Genomic DNA, 24,580 nt, shown 5'->3' with positions numbered 1-24,580 from the left:
ATTTATTTCTGCTATTACTTCTTTACTGTAAATTATATCCTGTGATAAGAAACCTCTTTATGAATGATCCAGATGGATCCTAAAAACATATAAATGCTGCTTTATTTAATCTTATAAAGAAAACTTTTAGAAACCTGAGCTAAAGTGAAAATTTGGAACATTTCAGTAAACGGGGCCTCAGGTGTTCAGTAAATTAGAATTAGTGAGACTGAATGAGCTGGAATAATTAACGCAGACAGTTTTATTGTKTACTTTGCTGTTTTACCAGCTGAGACTTTACAAACAAATCGGTCTGTTTCTTTAAATTTCTCATTTTACCAAACAACAAAGAAGATAATGACAAAAGTTAGATGATAATTCTCATCATACTCATTTTGATTGTATTACCTAATCTATTGTATGACTAAGCAACAGATTCAACACTTTTTATATGAAGTTTATTCTTGAACAACTAATATATTTTAAAAAAAAAGTCATTCGAAGACAAAAGATCCTCCCTGAAACTCTTCCTGTTTCTGTGTTTAGAGAAACTGCATCATGACTGGCCTTAACTGATTTCCCAGAAACACTTTTTTCTCTTTTTTTCCAGCTCATTCTTTATAAAGTTTTTAGAAAGAATTACTGTAACAACCCTGCAGAGCAGATGTTTTTCTTGTCGGCTCGGCTTCACTTCTCTTCCCATCTTTCATTCAGGATGAGGCCTCTGCTGCAACAAACATCAGCTCTGTTTTCCATCCTGATTCCTACATGCAGCTTGGAAAAACCTTTGATTGTTTGTAGCTTTTAACTTCCTCCTCTTTAGGGTCCACACCCTCTCTGCAGCCATTTGCTGTAATGCCTGCAGCTTTTTAAGCTGATGGAATAGCTTTTTTGTCTCTCTTTATATTCTGCTGACGGCATGTTTTTCCTGCAGCTCGGGGCTTTAAGTTGTTCATTCATGCTCTCCCGCCCCTTTCTCATATATCACTCCATCTCTCCTGCCAGCTGACTCGCTTACAGGAAGTAAAATAGATGGAGAGCCTCTGCACGGACAGGTGGAGGATCTCTGGCAGGATGAGAGGCTCAGGGGGAAAGGCCCTGTTTGTATCGGGGTCACAGCTGGAGGAAGGGGTCCAKAAGGCGATGGAAACATCTCTGGATGAAGAGGCGAACTCATCAGATCTAATTTCCTGGATGCAGCTCCACTTGCATCGACCCTCTTAATGTTTCCACYCGCTTTTTGTTTTATTACTTTTCTGAGCAGAGACTGAGATAATCACTGTCACGTCGACAAAGTTTAATCCAGTTTTCTGTCTTCTTGGGGAACTTGTAATTATGTTGCAAGATTGTTGTTGTGTTCCAAATCTAATCCACTTCATCCTTTTCATTCATTCATGGAGCCATTTGACCCTGTAGAGCAGCAGAGGGTCTCCACCTGACTGGCACCATCCATCATTTCCCCCATGCTGTCTGCAGCTTTTGTCCGTACGCCTGGCAGATCCTCGGACACCGGCGGCAGCAGATGGACACGTTGGCACCCTCAGCCTGGAGACGCGCAGACAAAAAACAAAAAAAAGAAAGAAAGAAAGAAAGAAAGAAAGAAAGAAAGAAAGAAAGAAAGAAAGAAAAAAAATCCACAACAGCAGCTCCATGGGAAAAAGAGATTTTCTGACTGGACGTGGAGCTGCCCCAATTTCCTAAGCTTTATTTATAGGAACAAAAGTGGACTGAGCGTGTAACTGTGCTAATTGTTTTTCTGATTTCAGACACAGGAACATATATATATATATATATATGTTGATTTTCATCAGGTTCTTATCAGCCTGAGGTCAGACCCGGGTCTCTCTGTGAACAAAACAACAGTCAAAGCTCCCAACAGTAAGAAGAAAAGGGATTAAGTTGCTCCAAGGGGAAGTCGAATCCCAAAATGTAAATTAAGAGATAATCTGGATAAATTTAACTGCTCAACACCGACTCTGGCAAACATTTGACTCATAATGTGTCATTTTTTTATAACCTGGCATTTTCATTTTGCACGCAATCAAGCGCTGAMATTTTCACCCCACTTCTTTCTTCTTTTTTTAGAGCAGAAGATGAATCCAGTTTAATAAAATTAAGAATTCACAATGCAACAAAGCAAACAGGTTCTGTTGGAGGCAAATGTTATACAAACGATACAGGAAGTTCTTTTAATTTAAGATCAAAGAAGATGTGAAGAACAGAAACGTTATGCATGAAGTCTTGAAGTATGTTTCTTATCTGAACCCAGGTCACAGAGCAGGACTAAACCCAAGATCTCAAAGAGGAAGAGGAGAGAGGAGTCTGGACCTATCAAAGGGCTCTGAGTCCTGTATGTCTAATACTCTGCTTGATCATAAAAATTCCTGGCTGTCAAGATCAGTCTTTGTTTTATTTAATGTGGTCTGAAAATATAAAACCCAATTACATCCACTTAGTTCAATCTAATCCTGAAACAATACAATCCAGTTTGTAAAAAGTTGTTTATCTGAGGAAACCAGTGAATAACACACACACACTTCCATATCATCCTCCACTCTGTGGGCAGCAGGGGACAGGAAGAAACCTCCTGCAGGACCAGGCAGGCCCAGGACAGGCAGCCATCTGCCTCAGTCGACTGGAGGTGGAACAGATGAACACGTTTAAAGAGGTGAAAAACCCAGAAACAAAATTAACAAAGCTAATTTTATTTAGAATGTCAACAGACAAATTTTTGAAATTCACYATTCTGCTTTCTTTAGCTTAATATTTTGTTAGAATAAACCGAGCAGGCTATTTGTTTCAAGTCTATAAAATAAGATGATTAGTTACATCAATTACAACAAACATTAAATACATCAACTGTTAGCCTGAAGTTACAGATTTAAACATCCCATCAGTGTGGCGGTCAACAGGATACTCCRACATTTAGCTCATCGAGTCTCTGCACATAAAGGTGTATAAAGAATATGGAAATGTGTGTTAAAGAGCAGCACTGGAGGCTTTCTGGCACTGATTCCAAAGCAGCTTTGACTCCATTAACGGCCGTTCAGGAAGCATCATACTCACTGCAAGATGAGTCAATAAATGTAGCTCACAGGTTACTGAGGGGTCACAATGTCGAATCCCCGTCACAACAAGACACAGTTTTGCACATAATCCAATCAGCTGCTTCAAAGACCAGCATAAAGCCCCCTTAGAATAAATTAAAAGTCTAATTGCATGGTGCCAGTAAACACGCGTCAAAAAGAACTATTTGCTTCTTTCTTTCTATTTGGTTTCTGTTTCATGCCAGTGTTTGTTAGGATTTGCTCCGGAGCTGCAGCCTCACGCATGAATACAAAGATATATACATATATACATATATATAAAAGAAGAACGTGGTTGCAGGAGTAATCTTAGAACAGCTTGGGGTAAACCGTTCCACATTCTGCAGGAAACAAATGAAAAAACATCAGGTAGTTCTGAACTGAAGGAGTGTGAAATTGAGCAGGGTAATTGTTTCGAGCCTCTAAAGGATACAAACGRAGAGACTTTTGAGTGTAAATTTCCTTTTTTCTTTCTTTTTTTTAGAAAAGGAAACATTCAGATGTGTGTTTCGGGGTTTTAGAGCAGCTGCAGGGAAAGGCAGACTGAAACATAAATTAGCCTTAATCGGGGCGCAGAAGATAAAAGTGTGTAAAACAGAAGATCATTATCATCATCATAACCAGAGAGTGACATTTAATAATCAYGTTATCTTGTCACAACAAGACCAGACAATCCCTGGGCTCGTTATTACCCAGAAGTCATTGCATCTCCCATCCGAATCTCTTAACTCAGATATGAGTCTGTGATGACTCCTGGTGTAGATTTTTTTTATATACATATATATTTATATTCACCAGCGTTATGTAACCCACATCATCATACCTTTGGTTACACAATGATGAACTGAAGCTAAAGAGTTTAGTGATCCAGAGAATTAAAAGTTGAGCCCAGTGGAGCGTTGAGAGTCACACACATCCGTCTCCTCACCTTTATCAGTTCCTGGAATGACATGACCAAATGTGCTCAGTGTGTGTTATCATTCCTGGCACTGCTCATGTGAGTGAGAGAAGAAACAAGCCAACAAATAAAATATAAAATAATAAAATAGAGCAGTAATCCCTGAGTGCATTAGATAAAAGAGGAGGATGTAGAGGACGAAAAGGGAGCACAATAAAAGGGATGGTCCACAGAGAGCGAGGTGAAGAGAGAAGGGAGGGAAGATGGGAGGGAGGCAGAAAAGAGGGGTGATGTCACCTCTAACAGGCAGCCAATGGGAGTCAGGGAAGGAGGGAGCGAGCGCGGCCGAAGGAGGGTGTGTTTTTCTATCACTGCAGCATCAGCAGAGAGGAGAGGGGCACAATCAATTTCACACAGAAGAGGAGGGAAAAAAGGGCACAAGTAGAAGAGAGGAAGGAAGAGAGAAAAAAAGGGACGCAGGGAGGTTCCAGAGGAGAGGAGCCTCACCGTGGAGGTAAGAGGGTGAATTTTTTATTTTTAAATAAGGGGATGGACAGTTTGTTATTCCATGTGAACAGATAGGTGAGCAGTGTTTAATTAGGCTGTTAGAGGTGGAGGTGGATGTTTACGGCATCTCACCTTTACCTCGTTTTCTGTCAGAGAAAACGACACTGAAATCACTTTAATTAACACCAGCACGCTTTTCAGGTGTGTTAATGAAGCAGATTGTTATTTCAATATTTCAACACACCTAAATGATGAATGCAGATTGTATGAACGGGGAAAAAAAAGGTAAAGGTGTTAAATGGGAGACCTGAATGCCACAGATAAACTGTAAACACCTTCGGGGAAAATGTTTGTTCTGATTGTTGGATTTTAGATTCAGCGTTCCGTGCTCTGCATGCAACAGGGTCTCGTCTGACATTAACATTAAATAAACAGCAGAAATGTAATTGAATGCTTTACTTATCACTATTTCTGCGTGATACTGCCTCATGTTTACTTCACTGTTGGATAAAGTTGGGATGTGAAACACTGCTGTGCTCTAATTTACCTTTTCCAATCAGCTCACATGTCTGCAACATATAAATCTGCATGTTTTTGTAAAACTGGAAACAATATTCCATTCGGATGCTCTTCCAAGCCTCTGCGTCCTTCCTGCTGTTTGATTATGATTTACAATTTGCCTCCTCCCCTACCCTCCCAGCTAATGGCTCAGAGGGGTTTTAAGTACAGCCCATGATTGCGGCGAGGAATTTCACTGATGCAGAGGATGAAACTCGGCTGCGAGGTGATGGTCAACACAGCTGAACGGTTTCCAAGTGCTCCTGCAGCTGCAGAGGGTCTGTTTTCAAGACAATTGTAATCTAAACTTTTATTTTTTTCCATTTAGAAGACTGGGAGGAAGAATCAAAAAAACAGATTGATTCGGAAATCAACAGGAGAGTGAGAGTGAGAGAGTAGATATTGTAGCCACTACTCCTACAAAGATCAGTCCTTAACAAACAATCAGAGGCCAGACTCAAGATGACAGACAGCCTTTAAAGGGAGGGGGGATTATCATGCAGAATGCAAAATTCTCTCATCRAAAACMTACTCAGAGTGTTGCTTTGACTCATTCATGCGTGTTTGAGAAATCTTTGAATCTCCTGTGGTAGCCATGTGGAGCTGCCTTAACACTTGCTGGTGCAAAGCTCCACCTATTTGTACAAAGCTCCTCCCYCAGTCTTCTGCAARGCTCCYGCCCCACAGACCACCCYTCCCCCAAAGCATAGATGTGAAGATGTGCTGAAGTGGTAATGTCAGAAACGGTAGGAGGTTCTTAATAGGGCAGAAGCCAGCAGGCTATGATGAAAAATCWAATTTATTTTTGATACATAGTAAGATAGTTACTTGATTCTTGTATAGGATTGAAGTATGTACCTGGAAAGTTCATAACTGTAAACTGTATCTATTAAAACACATTTGTTAGTAAACAAACCCAACTTGTTACAGGGTCCCACATATGTTATAGTCTTCTCAGAAGTCACTTGTTTCCCCTCTTATAGCAGAATACACATGCATTAGAAACTGAACTCAGGTCTCTCTGTCCTGAACAGCCTTTTTTTTCCTGGCACCATGTAGTTCTCAGTTTCTTTAAAATAAAAACAAATCCAAACAATCTCATATCGTCCAACACATACACCTTAAACTTTCAACCCTCCAAAAGTGCTGGGGCTATCAAATGGCCTGATTCCTAATTGTCCAACCTGATGAAGACTACTTCAATATCAGAGTGGAAACAGGGCGGGGCAGCTCCCAGCAGACTGAGGTGTTCTGGAGAAGCAGCCTCTCACCTGGCTGTATGCCACACAGACGCCTCTGTCAGCCTCTGCAGCTGGTTTCTGCTCCCACTCAAGACATCTTTCTACCAGTCTCATTAACAAGAGTTCTTTAAACCTGCGACCATGAAGGTGGACGTCTCGTGTGGCCACCGTGAGCATCCTGGAACGAGAGGATGCTAGAAAACATGAACTGAAAGCATTGGTTTACTTTGCGAAGCGGTGAACCTGCCCTTCGCTGCTTCTCCTCTTCCTCCCTGCCTGCAGCATGTCCCAGACGAACCCCTTGGAGAGACTTTGTGGAGGAGAGAAAAAAAAAGTGGGGGGAATCTCTGAGCCTGACTTGTTCCCATCTGTGCAACATCCATAAAACCCGCGGCAGACAATGGATGAAGATGCAGCYGCAGCTCAGGAGTGAATGAGTCTGTGTTTATGGATCCTCTGTGAGGCAGCAATGCTCCCGGGACCCACTGCTGGTCACATTATCATACTATTTAATGCTGAAGGTTTGTTGTTTGCSTGTGTGGCAGTCACAGGAGCTGCTGCGGTGATTCTGTTGTCAAGAGTAGCAAAACCTGGATCCGGTGATTGCCCCTTGCTACAGTATGGTGCAGACTCTCCCTTCTGACGCTGAAGGTTTAATTGAGCTGTTCCATCAGAGAGATGGATGGAAACAGAGATTTATGCGAGGAGAGAAGAAGAGGCAGGGATCGGCAACAGAAAGACRAGGGAGGAGGCTGTAAGCGGCATAATAAAAGGAAGAAGGAGAATAATGTGGATTTCCTTTTCAAAAAAGGCAAAGGAATTTGCATTTTTAATGTCYGATCACTCCAATAGGTATTGACAGGAGCAGCTGGAGGGAAATTACCAGCTTGGTCTTGAGGGAAAATGTGCTGTTGTTGAAATATTCATGTTAATGAAGTTAATATAATCTAAAAATATGGATTTCTGTTCATTCTTAATACAGATTATGAGTCTGATTACRGCTCTTGCTGATACTGAGCTCAGGTAAAGACATGTTGCTAAATGCTGCCCAGATCTGTGCTGAAGTGAGGAGCTGCTGCAGATCAGCAGATGTTGGTCGTTCGCTCCTTGGCCACCTGTCATAGCCATAGGTCATCCTATTTATCAAACGGTAATTTTATATCCTAACCCTGACCACCAACCCTAAAGCTAACCTCACAGATACTGTGAGAATGCTGTTCGTGGATTACAGCTCACCATCGTTCCTTCAAGACTTGACACCAAGCTTAGAGMTCTGGGTCTGAACAGTTCCCTGTGCAGCTGGATCCTGAACTTCTTGACGGGTCGACAGCAAGAGCTCTTTAAATTTGCGACCATAAGGACCGTAAGGATGGGCACCAACACATCATCCACTCTGACCCTCAGTACCGGAGCTCCTCAGGGCTGTGTGCTCAGCCCACTCTTGTACATGACCCTAAAACTAACCTAAACTCAATTCACACCTTGGTCCCAAACCCAACCCCCATGACCAAAATCAGCCTCCGAAGTTGTGGGGCCCAAAGGAGCACCCGGTCCCCAAGAGGCTGCATCTTCTGGGCCCCATGATATAGGAAAAACAAGGCCACGCACACACAAGCACAGATACAGAAAAACACGTGTAGCACCCGTCGTCTGGCGCACAGACAGTGGCTCTGCAGAGATGCAGTGCACCAAACGAACCATTCGTTGCCTCACTGCTCTGATTAAGCGCCTGCTCCTGATCAAAACGAGCACTCGGCACTTCCCTGAGCATCAATCCACTGAAGCAGCTGGCGGGTAAAACAAGGGTTAATGGAGGAGAATCGTCTCTTTGACGKAAGTGTCAACAACGACGCCTTCATGTTTGCTTTTGGTTAAATTCCCCTTTGAGGATGATGCTTGTAAAAGTTGCAAACTCACAGATTCAAAGGCGCCAGTTATCTTTCAGCTTGTGTCTGTTTGAAGTCATGCATATGGGTGTGTCTGTGTGTGTGTGTGTGTGTGTGTGTGTGTGTGTGTGTGTGTGTGTGTGTGTGTGTGTGTGTGTGTGTGNGTGTGGGTGTGTGTGTGTGTGTGTGTGTGTGTGTGTGTGTGTGTGTGTGTGTGTGTGTGCACGCAGCGCAGCATCAGGATCCTGTGCACCTTCAGGATGCTGTCAACATGACGCCTGCCCCCCTCCTCCTCCCCCCACACAGCCGCCTCCCTCCCTCTTCATCAGGCTGCAGCTCGGCTGTTTGATTTGGCCTGTGCAGGCGGGAGTCGGCCCGGTGGGTGTCAAGTAGGGGATCATGTCGACATGCTGTCAGAGTTTGGTGGAGAATACTTTCCGGTGATTTAGGGGAGCTAAGGGTCAGATGGATTGACAGGCCAGCCATGGCTAAGTGATTATAGAGAATAGGAAAGGAGGGAAGGAAGCCAGTGGGAGGGAGGATTTGAATTTGAAAAGGTGAGATGAAGCAGAGCAGGATATCATGGAGACGGGAAWAAAAGTCTGACTTCATTTTCCCCCACTAAATAGACAGAGCAAACATTTTACCCTAATTTATTTCTCCTTCCCTAGTCCTCCTGCCATGAAGCTGTTTAATTTCTCCAGTGGTATCTGTATTCATGCCGTGGACAAAAAAAAGGAAGTCTTAATCAAAATAATGGGTTGTATTAGCCGTCCTGGAACGAGGGTTGCAGACAAAGACTCGTAAATTCAACCCTGTTAGACGACTGAGCCTGCGATGTGGACAGGGACTCAAACAGAGGCGTCACGTATGGAAATGAATTTAATTTGGCCGAGTGAATTACCTTATTACAGCTTTCAGTATGATGGTATGAGAGGGAAGAGAAGTGCAGGACTCCTATGGGCATAAAATAAGATATGGGCAGTCAAAAGTGAAATAAGCCAGGAGAGCGGCAGAGAAATTAATTACTGTCCAAATCAATATCAAAACTGGAGGCCAGGGATATTAAAAACGGGGGGTTTTAACAGGAAATAAAAAAACWAAGCATATTATCTGTTCATTTGTTGGTGCCCTTCAATTTGATCTYAACCGAGACGCAGCACAACAATAAAGCTACAGACTGAATATGAATTATGCAGGATGTGAAGTTCTCTGTCCGTCATTCTGTCTGACCTGCTGACTCTTTCATCATATTTTATTAGTTTCTGAGAAAATAACATCYTTGTTTCAGGGAATTTCCTGCAGCCTTACCACTTTTCATCCACAGTCAGCTTTATAGAGACTCCATTGTCCACAACAGAGACTATAATTAGACCAAACCCATTCTCTGTTGCCCGACTCACTATTGACAGTCAAAGATCCCTCTCTTCATGTCAACGCATGAATCATCATTCACTGTGGATGGATGAATACAGAAGGCAATTAAAATGTTTTTTAGTACGGTTTTCGCCTTTCGTCTCTGAAACATTTTGTGTCCGGAGGTGGCGTTGCTCTGAACCCATTTAGTCAAGTGGTTTGTAAAGCTTTTTAATTTAGTTGAGATATTTATCATGGCTGCGGCTTCATGGGAAATTACTAATGATTTCATGTTTGGTTCAGAACATTTCAGCTTTAAGTAATTGGTCATTTGATCCATCAGATGTGAAAGGAGCCAAAATGGTTTGGGAAATGTTTCAAACACAAGTCAGAGGAAATAAACGAGCTGGAAGCCTCTGAATTGGYTTTAAAAAATGAAAGATACTGAAACTAAATCAGGACTGAAACGACTCCTGACATATTGTACTAATGTGTTAAAACTGGTGTTAAAAGATTTTGAAATGCTGAAACTTTGTCCTAATTTKCTAATTAAAAGTGACGGCATATTTGTCAGGATCTGTTTTTATTTATTTATTTATGACAATTCTTTTGTTTTATTGAGGGTTGTTTTTTGTTTCTTTTCTACATTTTGTGTTTTTCAAATTTAGCTTTGCTTCTCAGTCCTGCCACGCCCACTCCCACCTGTTCCCTGTCCCATTATGCTCAGTTATTTCTAATCTCCTTTTGGACCTTTACAATGAGYTCTTCATTTTGGTCTGCATATCTGGGTCCACCTCTGCAAACTGTGCCAATAGTTCTGTCATGGCTTTTGGTTTATTAATGCAGTTTTCTGCTCCCCTTYAGTTTAGATCCTAGTTTGTGTTTTAGTTCCTTGAGTTAATCCCTRTGTTCCTGTGCCATCTCCCCCTCTTTTCTCTCAGTCAGTCTGCCACGCCCACTTCACCTGTTTCTCCTTTGCTCATTGGCCCCAGCTGCAGTCAATCAGCCACTCCCCYTCAGCTCCATATTCTGTTACTCTTCATATCGTTTCTGCATTGTCTGGTAGAGAGTTAGTAGAGAAATGGATGCAAATGATGAGTTTTTTAAAATTCATTTTCCCACTTCATCGATTAGGTACATTATAAATGCTACTTAAATCATAATTTGGAAAAGGTTATTTGTATTTCTATAAGAAAAAWTTGTTTTCTATAACATTTTTCAATAAACATTGACAGAAATTGGTTGTTGGCTGTGACCAAATTTTGAATTTAGGACTCCTTGTGTAACTGAGTTTGACATCCCTGCTCTTTGTAGAAATATCTCACAATTAACTATTATTGATATAGACCCACGCCCCTCTGCACCACCAAGTCCATTTCTTGTTTCTCYTTCTGAGAGCTGGCAAGCTCGTTTACAAGCTAATGGCTAGTTTGAACATAAGACTGAAAGCCTTTAAAAGTTTTGGGAACTTTTAAAACCCAAACATCTAAATAATTTAGTGTCRTTTAATCTCTTTATTTAGTGACATCGACTCTGTATTTGACTTTGACTCCTGAGCGTGCCACCGCTCCATTCTTTCAGTACATTTCACTGAGTGTTTTATTAAAGCAAAATCACAGCATTTGTTTACTAATTTATTGATATATAAATGTATTTTGCTAAGTGGCCAGCTGCATTTTTAATAAGACTTGTGGGAATGGCAGTYTGCAGTACATTGCAGCTCTGACTGCAGCACTGTTGCTTTTGCTTGATGTTTTACAGAAACGCTGAGGTTTTGACAGGGGTTTTCAGCTCTTTTCTAATTAATTATTAATCTGTGGTGTGTGTTTTCCTCCTCTGTGTTCTCTTTAGAAACTGTAAATGTTTCTCAATTTGCMTGTAAATACTTTTTTAATCTCGGCTCACTTTTTCCTCTTTTGGCARACAGATAAATTCACAAAAACTATCAGTAGATCTACAAACTGCAGTGATGTATAGTCTCTGTTACAAGCATGGCTGAATGGTTTATTGCAGAAGTTGAGAGCTATATTTCTCCAAAATTAAGAAAGTTCTCCTGGACTCTCCTTTACATTCTGACTCCAAAGCAGAATAGTTAATGAGATGTTATTTTTCCTGTTCATTCTCCCTGAAGAAATGGGCGTGCACTGCAGAGTTTTTAATGATGAAGATTTTACTTATCAAACCAGGGTTTTCCTGAACTTTAGAAGAATTTGACTTTTAAATTAGGAACTAGACTGATGAGGCCTGCAGCTAAATTACTCTGAAAGCAGGGGCTGCAGCGTTTGATATATTTTAACTCTGGTTTATGGTCAGAAAATCCGTCAAACGAAGTTTGTTGATGTGATTGTGGGCGTTGGGCACAAGCTGAGAGCCACACACTTTTTATTTCCTCACGTACTCGGAGCATTATGAATCCAGCTAATGGGTTATTTATTTGGTGTGTTTACATTTAAGTGTATTGATTTTRGATCCTTTGGCACTTTCCCACTCTACATCTGCACTTCATTTAAACTAACTATAACTGGAATAGATGRGGCATGCACAACAAACACAGTCGAACTGACGCAGCATAGGTGATGTAAGAAAACAAACTGTCTGGATTTGTCTGGCCTCTGAKTCGCAGCGTCGTTGTGACTGTAATCTCGCAGGCATTTCTTTTTTATCTGCTGTGTCAGCCGTGATGCATTCATTAGAGCTGGATTACAGAGTGTGGGAAGGGATCCCGTTTGGAGTGGGTTGTAATCCCCATACACTAGCCTAATTTAATCGCACCTACTGTGCCATCCTATTACACACTACACCCACCACACGCATGCAGGCGCTGGCTGGAGGAGAGAAAACAGGGGGCATGCAAGGTTAAAACAGGGTAACGTGAGACAAGAGGCCTAAAGACAAAGAGGAAGGATAATAAGAGCTTTAGACAAACAAAAAAAAAAAAAGATTTTGAGCAGCAGGGGAGAGACTTGAATTTAGAGAAAACGTAAAAGAAGAAAGAAATGTCAAAAGACAGAGGGAGAACATTAGAAAACGGTGTARGTCGGTTTTGTTGAAAGGTACAACAGTTAATATCTTACCTGATGTAGATAGTTCTTTGAACAACCTCAGTTTGAAGTTTAATTCTGACAAGCTGGTCTAAGGAAAACACAGAGTGGACTGTTGCCTTTTTAAAACAACCCCAGTTATTAAAACAGCAACAGCTAGCTGTGTTGTTACAGGTGAGGTTGTTAAAATATTCCTGCTAGAGTACTTGTGAAATGCAAAACTGATAGCTTTGTAAAAGTTTATGCAATAATGTTCACGTTCATAAATGATTGTGAATTTATTGSTTTTGTTTCAAGAATTGAGTCGTGTTAAGACTGTTTTGGGCCTCGCTCAGACCTCACTAGCTGTTAGCTCACCAGTCTCCTCAGAATTAATCTCTATTCCTCTGAATGAAATCATTCACAGAGCCATCCGTAACAATTAAGATATGAATTGTTCATAACATAGTCAATTACAAAACACAAATATTTCAAAGGTTTTCTCTTTCAAAAATCTACAGCATCATTCTGTTTTATGRCAGACTGTAATATATTCACATAAAACAACAATACAGGAACTGTGTCCCTGGAATGTAGCCTAATAATAGGCTTTAATCTACTAGAAAAGCATTTCATCAAAGCAGTCCTTGAAGAAACAWATTACTTGAGGAAGCATATCGCCTGAAGCCTTTAATGCTAGAGTTTTATACTAAAAACATTTTGTGTTGAGAAATGAGATGTGATATTGTGAGTCATCAAGAGATGCATTAACACTCAGGGTATGTGTTGAGGATGACTGTCCGCTATTAGCACATTAAAATTAGCTCAGTTTCATTAAAACTGATTAGGCTGAAGCTATTTTTGTGTTTAYTGAGGCAGCTGAGCTGTGGTGGCAAATCTTGAATGGGGCTGACTACAAAAGTAAAGCAGTTTTAAACGTTCATCCATTGAAGATTCTCTGGGAGTTTATCGAAATCCATCTGGTTTTTCATGAGATATTTTGCTGACAGTAACACCAGTTAAACACAGGCTGAAAATATTAGTCTGCTGCTTTCATGCTTTTAACGTTCATTTTCCACCTCTACTGGAAGATTCTCACTTCTTTTGTGAAAACTCCCTTCGATTTGTCCAATTTGTGAATCTTTTTTTTTTTTGCACACAGAATGTTAGCCATGACAAACATCTCTAGTTGTCTTTATAATCACTATTCTTTGTATTTACCTGAACAAGATGAAGCTCRTTGCTGTTCTGCTCTTCTGACCTTGTGTCTTTGAATCTTTGGGAATTCATTAAAATTCTTCGAGTCTGGAGCTGCGAGAGAGCCTCACGCAAACCCCGAGCTGCAATAATGAGACTCTGACTTTTTCTTTWAAAACGTCTGTTTACATCTGCCATCACTGTCGCACAGAACTGAGCTGTTGTTGTGACTAGACTCACTGTTAGACTCGCAGGGTGCACTTTATTTTCTTTCCCCCATTTTTTTTAAAGAAATCATTTGTTAAATCCTTTTTGTTGAGAACTTTCTGATGTAGCGGTGAGCGTTAAGGGGACACGGGATGAGGCTTGTTGTTGATGTGAAGAGAAGATAAAAAAGGGTRATCCTCAGGAGAGAACACAGGAGCAACAAGAGGAGAGAACACAGAGCAGATGTCATAAACAGGGCGGCGGGGACGAGGAGCAAAAACAAAGCCCACCGAGTTAAAGAAACTGCGGAGAACAGRCACACACTGATAATGAGCTGAAACAGATAATTAAACACAAACACTAAAGACCTCATTCTGCAGGCAGTGTGCAGGAAGGTGGGGCAGGAGAAGCAGGGGAGAGTGCTGCTAAGAAAATGAAAGCACTTCTCCTATCAGTATCCTTTTAACAATCTTGATGGAAGCATTAAAGTTTGCTCCTGCTCAAGGCAAAAAGCGGGAAGTGTGCAGAGGAGGACGATGTGCGGAGATGAAGATGTAGGGATGGGAGGTTAAAGGCCTAACAGCCTGAAGTCATTAAGATGCCAGAGAAAGATGCACACCTTCAGGGTTCCACCGTGTCTTAAATTTCATCCTTTTGAATTTATCTGCAAAGTTAACATTGTTTTATCAACCCTGTCGTTAAAAAAAGAGGGGACGAAGGAGCAAACAATAAATGTTGGTGACAGGATTCCCACTACCTGTGCAGACTGTTTCCCTGTGCTTTCAAACATCCGCCTCCACAAGTGTCAGGAAAACAGACCCCCTCCCTCTTTTATTCAGTGTGAATATAGAAACAAAAGTCTTGTTGAAGCTGCGTTTGCTTGGCTCGCAGCAGCTGGCGAGAACTGCTGAAGTGCTGTGTGGGTGTCCTATATAGGAAGCGGCACAATCAGCATGTTTTAGGCTGTGTTGTGTCATGGGATGGAGATGATTTAGATGTCTGCCTCTGTAGCAGGGGATTCAGTGCTCCAGAAAGTCATGTCTGCTTTATTTTCTTCATGTAAAACAAACATCTGTGCACGTCTCGTGGAGCGATAAGGCTTTTGGCCATTTCTGTGTGTRTTTGTCTGTACCGAATAAATTAAACYGAATGAAACTTTCAGAAARTAATCTTTGACATCTACAACTTTTTGGAGACAGCTTGATTCAAGGTGGCTGTCACAGCTCATTAAACCAGCAAAAATGTCTGTAATTCGACCATCTTTTTATAGTTATTGACCTAAGATTTTAAATGATGTGGTCATAGAGTTATTTGAGTGTGACATCTTACAAATTGATATTTTCAAGCTTTGACCCAAACAGCTACAACTGGTGGCATGCATTCCTTCAAGGAATCAATAGCTGGGTGTGTGTGTGTGTGTGTGAGAGAGAGAGAGAGAGAGAGAGAGAGAGAGAGAGAGAGAACAGTAGATATGAAGCGTCAGAGCTCATTGGCTCAACTCTATGAAAGTCTCATTTGGTCGGTTAGCCGCAGGCAAAGGTCACCACCGTTTTCCTTGGGTCTCTGTGTCCCACCTCTCTGTTTCCATTTTTATGGGTTTCTCCTGCTGGAACTGGATACAAACCCTTTCTGTCGTCTACCATAACTGGGGTAAAAAGGGTAGAGCAGCAAAGATCGGGCCACAGCTGGGGTATCTGTGCAGCAAAACCCTATAAGGAAGATGATGTGAAGCAATAAAAGGGGAATGAATGAAACATATCTTTTTGCTTATTTACTCTCTTTTGTGGAGGATATTATAAAACCAGACACAGTTGTCACTTTCTTTAAATGTCTGATGGGAGATGACGCAGACTTATGCAGACACAGACGGGGTGGAACAGGTTGTCTGTTTACTCTCTTTCATATATCGCCTTGCTGAAAATTGGAACGCACTGCAGAAAATGTCACGTCCTTGATCTCTCTTATTTATTTTTTTTTGCACCACTACAGTATGGTGCGTAGAGGGGTTTGAGCTGTGTGGAAACATGGGGAGAGGAGTGGCGGCTGTGTGTGTCTGCAGCAAAAATAGGGCTGTGAGCTTCAGATAACGCAGCAGCGTTTGACGGCGTTTGGCCCCTTCCTCTGTCGGGGGGGAACACAAGCTGCTCTGACTCGAATGCATCTCTGCAGTGGACTCTATTGGTCATGATTGGATTTAGTTACTGAGCAAAGATGGCTTCCTGATGATAATGATGACAGATGTGATGGGAGCTACTGAGCCACTTAGAGACTGTATTTCCCCTCGGACCGGCCTGTCTTCCTTCAGGTTCATAGAGTCTGATGGTAGATGCTGATAAAGGCCCTACCTGTAATTGCATTCTGGATTATCTTGGATCAGCAGTTGTAATGAGGATGTAGTGCGGGACAGATGTGGTCCACCAGCTTTTTCCTTTTTCCCCGTGTGAAGAATCTTGGGGACGCGGAGGAAGAAGTGCCGATACATGCTAATAGCAAAAGGCAGTCAGCAGGGAGCAGAGCTGCGGTGAAAGACAGGAGCGCAAATAAAAGCTCAGCAAAGACAGCATTCAGGAAGGAAGAACTCTTTCAACCATACAGACATAAGAGGGAGAAAAAGTCAGACAGAGAGAGTGAGAGAGAGAGAGAGGAAGGGTTGGAGACACAGGAGACGGGAGATGAAGGTAAAGAGGGCCGATATATGACAGAGAGAGAGGGAGAGATGGTGAGGGGGCAGGGAGAGAAATATTTGCAGTGTGAGGCTGAGCGGGAGTCAGGAGGTTGTCATGGTGATTGGGAGGTGAGAAAAGAAAAGGGAAGGCATCAACACACACACTTACTTACATACACTGACTCACACTACAACAAAGTGAGTCATGCAGAACAACAGTGACCCTGAACAAACACACAGGTTGTGTGTACGAGTTAAACGGAGGTTATAAACATGAAAAAGCTGAACRGAAACTTGGTTTCCTCATGTCTCTCTGCTGTTTTCCATCCTCAGACAGACGGATTTGAATGGCAGGCAAATGTCCTTAAACGGACTCCTCTGACTTGATCATTATCCAAACCAGCTGTGTGTTGCTGTGTGTGTGTACGTGTGTATATGTGTATGTGTGTGTGTGTGTGAGAGAGAGTTATCTTTGTAACAAGGTTATATAGAGACAGGAGGAACCTAATGAGTTTATCCCCAATATTGGAGTACATGTCTTGATAAGAGTTTAGAGAAGCAAAAGTGTTTAAAGGGATGGTTTAGATGCTTCAAAATGGCATCAAATGTTATGAACAATAAATATCTTACCTGTTGCAAATAACCTCCGTTTGAAGAAATAAGGCGATTTTACGTTGTAAGGCTCGGCGTGGCCCACCCCTGCTCCTGTCAGCCTGGCTCTGGTTGTGTCTGGATTGAGCAGAGAGCCACCTTGATGTGGACGGAGATCATAATATTAAACATACGCAAATCTTATTTAGTTTTGTTTACAACAAAACAACAATGGACTACACCAAACTTGAAGAAAAAGTAACAGAGATTGAACTGGACCACCCAGCTCTACGATGCTTAAAACGAGAGGGCAGGATGACAGTAAGCTAATGGTCGCTAAAGTTAACTTACTGTTTTGTAGCTCGCAGTTGTTGTGTAGTTAAACTAGTGTGAGAAATATGGGTGGAACTGGGCCACAAGGGCTAATGCAGACATGCTGAACCTGGGTTTAAAGCTGGGCCATGCAGTGAAAAAAGGCCTGTAGMGTTTATTTTAGATTGACGAGCTAACAGCTGGTCAGAGTTGTTTTAAAACAGCAACAATCYCCTCAGATCTTGGCCTCAATCAGATGAGCCGTTAGGTTGCAAATCACAAAAAGACGTCTTGACTCACTCTTGCAGAGTGAGAAGAGAGAAAGGAGCAGAAAAGAGATGCAAAGTGCAAACACAGCAAGAAGGAAAAAACAATTACCATATTGGACAAAAACAAATCGATGAAATTGCTTATTCACAAAAGCAACACTTATAACGAATGTGAGTGTAATTGTGTTTAAATTGCTGGAAGGTGAGGCTGATTCGATTACTGTGCACTTCATGAATCTCATTGTGTTTTTAGAATTCTTTTTGTATTTCAGAGACAACACTAAAAATATCAACAACAATTTTCTGTTCACCTCTTCTATCTAATTTCTTCTTGCACGCTGTGTCTTCCCTCCTCTGCCACTCAGTTTCTATAACTGGCTGCTATAAATTGTGCTTGAATGTTACATCTACTTCGTTATCCATCTTGCATTTGATTAGACAAGGAGCACTTAGGGGGAATTGCTGCTTTTGCAACTTTGGACAAAGTTAATGAAATTGGCAAGAAGACGCTGTCTGAGMTGGTTAATCAAGAGATGCCAGATCTGTGAGTCATTTACTGTATCGCCAACGTTTTATAGAAAACTCCAACTTCCCTTTCACTTTTGTTGCAACAGTAGATTGTTTATTTTTATTTAAAAATTTCACCCATCATGCAAATATTCTCTCTCTTGCATGGCTTTGACAGTGATGTTGTTAGTTTGTTTTGATGGGCATTGCCCGTGGGTTTCCATTAATTTTGTAATTACATGTGTGATACCAGCATGTCTCTACAAGTCCAGGAAAATTAGTAAAAAAAAAAATCAAGCCCCTTTTCTCAGAGTCGTTAAGCCAAAGAAGCCCTCCACGCAAATGTGCTACCAAAGGACTGATTGACCTTGGCCTTTCAAAATCTCATTTCCCTGAAGTGGTGGAAAAGATGGGATTACAGCCAACAGCAGAAGTACTTAGAAAAAGGCAAAGGATGAGATTTATTCAACCCAGTTTTGGTAAAAATAACATCTAGATTTGCAAAGTTCTGTAGGATAAGTATATTTTATATTACCTCTTTTCCAAAACACTTTTCATTAACTGACGCCAACAGAAAAAGGGTACAACTGGTTGGTTGGAGTCAGTCCAATTCAAGATGGCCGCCACAGCCAAGCAACTCCAGCAAACACTACAACAGTTTTTTTAGTTTTACAGATACTGAGCTAAAATCTGGTGCCTTAGTAGCTGAGAATGACCTCAACTTATACTCTAAAAAGTATCTGATTGCATGATGCTTGTTTTTAAAACTTTCAAATCAAGTGTTGGAGTCAAGTTTGTCTGTTAGCAAAATATCTCACGGACCCGTGCGAAGATCTKTACTGGTTGCACATCTACAACGAATTAACTTTTGGAGTCAAGTCAAGATGGTCGTTGGAGCAAACCTATTTTAGCAAACACAATGACCATAACTCAGAGCACTAATAAATTTTGTTAGGACATGAAATAATGCATGATAGTTTACAGGATTTGACCAAAATGGCTTTGATTCTGTCCCTTCTCATCTCATCAGGTATTGTCAATGAGATGCATTTTTTCACTTGTTTATTTGGTCACACACTGCCCCTCCCTTCAGCTTGTGGCATGTCTGTTTTCCCCACGGAGCAAAGCACGTGTCACAGGAGTGGCTGGCAGATGTGTCCTGCAGCGCTGTTTGGGCCACTTATCACCTGACCCGAGGGACCACTCCCCCCACTGCTCTCTGTTGGCTGAATGACTGCCCCCTCCTTAAACACCTTCAGCCCGCCCCCGCGTGCACACCTCACTTGATGTGACCCAGACATGCACACAAGTGCACACATATGCTTCCTTTCACACTTGAAGCTAATCTGAAAGCACGGCAGGCCTCTTGTTGCAGCGTTTCTCCTCTGCAGCTTTACACTCAGGCTGTAGGAGCTGACTTGAATAACAATTGGACTTGTACAAAACATTTAGTCATATAAATGTGGATGGTTTTTGCTACTATGAAGGCTTTAAGAGGCTTTTCTTAATTTTGTAATTTTCCTCTCATACACACTGATWTAGAGAGCATGTCTTTCAGTTCAAATTGTCTGACCACCTCCCCTCTTTAGACCTCTGAATTGAAGAATCTCACTCTTCCTGGAGCATGATAAAAGCAATAAACCCCATGTACCTTTCCTCTCAATAAACTCTTGCCTCGCAACCAAACATGCTATCCTCCAGCTTTGGTGGAGCATCAGTGGTGGCGTTCCCTCTGCTCCTGTTTCTGTTTGTGCTGCTGCAGCTGATTTGTCATCTCCAGCTGTGTTAAGCTGCTGCATCTTGTTTCAGGGCAAACACTGGCAGGCACTATTCTGATGTCGGCTTATTTTTACTGGCTCTGCTTTGATCCCCAAAGGCTTTACTGGTTCACACATTTAAAATACACCCCCCCCCCCCCGCCACTCCCTTTTCTTTTATTTCTTTTTTTTTCATCTGTCTGATCTCCGTCTAATTTCTCTCTCTGTGGGACAAATATCTGTGCCCAAACATGTTTACTGAAGTGTCTTCGCTCAGCTTTAGTTCCCGACAGCACGAGGCAAGAGAAAGTGAAGGTCAAAATGAGAAGAAATACAAGTAAAAGGTATTGGTTCCAAAGGAAGTGGAGAAAAGGGGAGAGGCTGTCTGCAGGAGATAAAAAAAGGGGGAGAAAGCGAAGACTGTGAGGGGGAGCAGGCGGGATGAAAGGAAAGCAGGGAGGGATACAGAGAGAAGGTCACTCCTAATAGCTCTTCCATGTAATTTCATAACRTCATGATTGCCTGCTTTAGTTGAGCTAACACCATTAACTACCTGCTGGATGGAGACCGCCGCATTTTGCCACTACAAGTATCTCACCAAGCTGCGTATATGACCTGACAAAGTGCCTCTCCCATGGATTACTGCTCATTTAAGTGTGTGTCTTGTGTGAAGTGTAGACGTGTGTGGTATTTGTGGGGGTGTTTTTGCTTGCATCACATTTTTTTASTGTTCTACATGACACTCGGGGTGTGTCTGTAATTAGCATGTTCTTTGCTGCAGGCACTGAATCTGAAGGATGCTGCTGCTAATGAATGAGATGACAGTAGGAAAGAGTGCAAGCAGCGTAATGAGAGTTTGGGTAAATATGTGAACAAATGATGTCTTTCTTATTTTGTGCACAAAAAAAGAAGGTTTGATGTGGTTTCTTGTTACTGATTGTGTTGATTTGATCTGTTTTCTACACTAGCTGCAAAAGATGACAACCTTTAAAATTGTAGGAAATATCTGAAAAACAATACTTCATGAGGAACAACAAACAAACGCACAGTAAAATTTCTGTAAACAAAGTATGGAACAAAAAGTGCAACAAAAAACACGGACAATCATGTAGCTGCCTCTGTGTGTGTTTGTCAGTTAGCAAAATATTTCATGAAACTGTAAATGGATTTTGATTAAATGAAGGAAAGCAGAACTCTAAAATCCAAAAAAAAAAAAAAAAGGGCAGAACATCTAAAAGCTAAAAAGTCCTAGCAGCTAAAGTTAGCAAAAGACAAGCTTTGCTAAAAACAGCAGAATGGTAGGTAAAATGTGAAAGTAGCATAAGAAGACAAAAACAGAGCAAGTGTAGAAAAGATTTAAAAAGAACAATGTTCTTCAACAAACTGAAAAGACCAAAATGTGTTTTTTGGGAAAAAATAATTAGTTGAATTGTAAAAAGAGAGAAGTACAAAAATAGAAAAAAAAATTGTAAATGCAGAATCAATGTTCACTTTTAAAGACCTAACAATAAACATTTTTGTTTTATTTTAGCATTCGATTCAGGAAATTTAGAATAAAGATAGAGATCAATCAGGCATGTAAAGTTCCCATTGATCCATCCATCATTCATCTCTCATCCATCTTCCACCTCTTATCAATAATCAGATCGAAGGGCCAACAGGTTCAGGAGAGAAAGCCAGACTTCCCTCCCCCATGTGACACTCTCCAGCCCCTCCTGGGGGTCCCACAGCGTTTCCAGGCCAGAGAGAGAATATCTGAACCCCATCAACAGATTCTGTTTGATGTGAAGGAGTAGGGGTGTTACTCTGAGTTTACCCAGGAAGATGATGTTTCTCTGATCCCAGTCAACATATATGCCTCTTGTATTCAGGTTCTCATTCTATTTATGATGACCCGTAACTCACGACCATAGGGTGAAGGTTGGAGCGTAGACTGAATCCACCACACCCTCATTATTTCAGTCAAGGCCTCAATCAATCGATCCATCTTCCTCTTCATCCTACCATCAGTCTTACAAGAGTCCATTGATCCTTCTCATGAAAAAAACCCAATCAGGATTATGTCTTCTGTTCAAGGTTCAGTTTTACTTTGCAAAAAATGAATAAATAAATAATAAAAAAATCTTTGCATTTTTAGTTCCTGTTAAAAGAAAAAGTGACCAATACTCAGGCTGCCCATAAACAATTTGCCTTATCAGCTGTGGACTGAAGTGAGCAGCAGCTAACATGTCAGAGGGAAGGAGCGCTGGAGGCAGCACTCCATCTGCAACACTGGCTCCATTAGCTGACAAGAGAGATTAGCTGACCTGCTGACACACACGTTGATCTCCACTGATATGCGCAGTCACACATACAGTACACACACACACGTACACACACACGTACACACACAGAGGGAATCTGATCCTCTTACACGGCTGCAACACCCTTATTTGATCATTACAGACCTTTTACTGGTCGGTGCTCTGGTTCCTAGATTTCATCTTTAACAACTGTTCGTTTCGCCTTTATAACCCACCGTCTCTTTGTTCCAAGTTCCTATGAATTTTTTTAACTTTTTGTTTACGACCTTGTTGTTGTTAACCCTGTCTTGGATCTCCCACCGGAGTTGCCCTTCTTTCCTTTTTCTTGTTTGTCTTTCCGCTTCCCTCCATCGCTCCATCCACTTCTGTCTTTCTCCACCCTTCACTGTTGTYTTAATGAGTCCACTCGTTTTCTTCGTCAATTATTCACCTATTTTTCTACACATGCATCRTGTCTTAAGAGGAAAAGCATTGATAAATAAGTCAAACCAGGGATTTTTTTTCTTTCTTTTTTCTCTCTCATCTTATGTCTCGTGTGTTTACTGGTGTACGCTGCAGAAAGAGTCTGTGCTCAGAGAATATGAGACAAGTTTCTGAATCTTGTACCGGCATTTTGTATTCTAATGTTTAGTTGGATGAATCTGTAAATTATTAATCCTTATAAAAAAAGCTACATGTCAGGTTAAGTGGGTATAAGCAGTGAAGACAGTAAAGATGACATTTGCACAGACAAATGAATGCTGCACATAGGAGTGTGTGTGCGTGTCTGTGCATTTGTAAGTGATACCACAAACCTGTTAGTGACCATGTGTGTGAATAACTGAATTTGTATGTACAACAGGAAAAGTGGGGGGGGGTGCTGTTTGGAGGCTGTGTTGTCAAGGCAACCAGGATGAAAAAAGACGTGGGTGTTTGCCCTCACGGCTCTTCTGACAACCTTTATTTTCTCCATCTCTGTGCCGCTCTGATGTTAACCCTTAACCCTTGTCCAAACAACTGCGATGGTGCTCGCTGGAGGTGTGGACTCTCCAAAATGTGAGAMGCACTTGGAGGCGAGTTTAGCTGGGTTTGGCTCTGATGGGGCRCAGGAAACATCTAACTGAAGCTTGTGCGATACTGATAAATGTGCCGTCTGTACATCATCAGTCTGTGAACATGTGTAACTTGGCCTTTTTGAACAAAGACTATCAGCATRAGGGTGATACAGACATCCCATTGTGCTGCTCTGCAAAGAAGCTGTTTCCATTAGTTACAGATATTGAATTAGGCGGCCATGTTGCCTTTTTGTCAAAGCCAGAGTGCTACCACAGCAGTTTATTAAAGTGATGGAGAGAGAAGTGGGTTTGAAATGTATGAAATGGACTCTTTAAAGCGATCGGTGGGGAAATTGAAAAAAAAAAAAGAGCTCTTAGTTTCAGACGCAGAGATGGTTTGACGGAGAAGAAGATATAATGAAAAGATGACGGGACAATGAGGTCGTCATCTTAGATTATTCTCTTAAGAAGATTTTCACAAAGTGCAGCAAGAATATGTAATCTTCTCTGCAGTGAATGATGAAATGGTTGTGAGACGGAGTGGAAAACAGGTAGCAGAGTTATTTCACGTGATCTGTAGTATTTTTCTGCTCTGGCGACAAAGTGGCCCTGAGACCTGTCTCGCTGCAACAGGCTCATGCATTAAGCATGACCCTGGCAGAGAGAGGGAAAGAGGGGAGGGTGAACATGAGGGGAGCAGACAACCGCACCAAAAACAGAGAGGTACGAACGGTCAGCACAAAACTCGGGGGTCGGACCAAATGAACACCAAATGAATTATAAATCTGGGTGAATTCAAGGCAAATAGTGCTGAAAGAAAGAGGATTTTTATGAATTATTCACTCTTTAGKGTGCATGATCGTAATCCTCCAATCAGCTTCGCCCTGTTCCTCGGATACTGACCCTCACTTCTTCCTCCTACGGCCTCTTTATCCATCCACCTCACTGTGTTTTCATCTAAATCACTCCATCCTTCCAGAGTCCCTCCATCCGTCTCCTTTTTCATCTGATGCGTCTTCAGACAGACGGACCCTGAGGGTATAGGAGGGGGTAAAGGGGGGCACATGTTCATTTATTTTTCTCCCCCCTCTCCTTCTGTCCTGCATCCTTTCCCTCCTACACATCTTCGCAGCTGGAGGTGGTTAATATTTAAAAGCAAGGCATGACACAAGGCCTGCACACATGTTTGAGCAGACACACACACAAA

General features: G+C 41.7%; 1 protein-coding gene and 1 long non-coding RNA gene across 4 annotated transcripts in view; one reads left to right on the top strand and one right to left on the bottom strand.

Moving 5' to 3' along the window:
- Positions 1-24,580, bottom strand: part of LOC106525102 (uncharacterized) — a 30,582-nt gene that overhangs the window by 3,298 nt on the left and 2,704 nt on the right. The window contains exon 2 of the long non-coding RNA XR_001311068.1: positions 17,231-17,350. This is a non-coding gene — a long non-coding RNA (uncharacterized LOC106525102). The remainder of the gene's footprint in view (positions 1-17,230; positions 17,351-24,580) is intronic.
- The window catches only part of l1cama (L1 cell adhesion molecule, paralog a), a 42,938-nt gene continuing 22,707 nt past the window's right edge, over positions 4,350-24,580 (top strand). Inside the window, exon 1 of one of the 3 annotated variants that reach the window (XM_014019166.1) lies at positions 4,350-4,477. The gene's annotated coding sequence lies outside the window, so the exon portion shown is untranslated. Of the gene's footprint in view, positions 4,478-8,336; positions 8,380-24,580 lie in introns of those variants that run through there. The other 2 variants (XM_014019182.1, XM_014019173.1) reach the window with 2 other exon arrangements.

The sequence above is a fragment of the Austrofundulus limnaeus genome, unplaced genomic scaffold, assembly GCF_001266775.1.
Source record: "Austrofundulus limnaeus strain Quisiro unplaced genomic scaffold, Austrofundulus_limnaeus-1.0 Scaffold3, whole genome shotgun sequence".
In the NCBI taxonomy this organism is placed as follows: Eukaryota; Metazoa; Chordata; class Actinopteri; order Cyprinodontiformes; family Rivulidae; genus Austrofundulus; species Austrofundulus limnaeus.
Note: the sequence above shows the minus strand (reverse complement) of the source record. Positions and strands in the feature narration are given on the sequence as shown.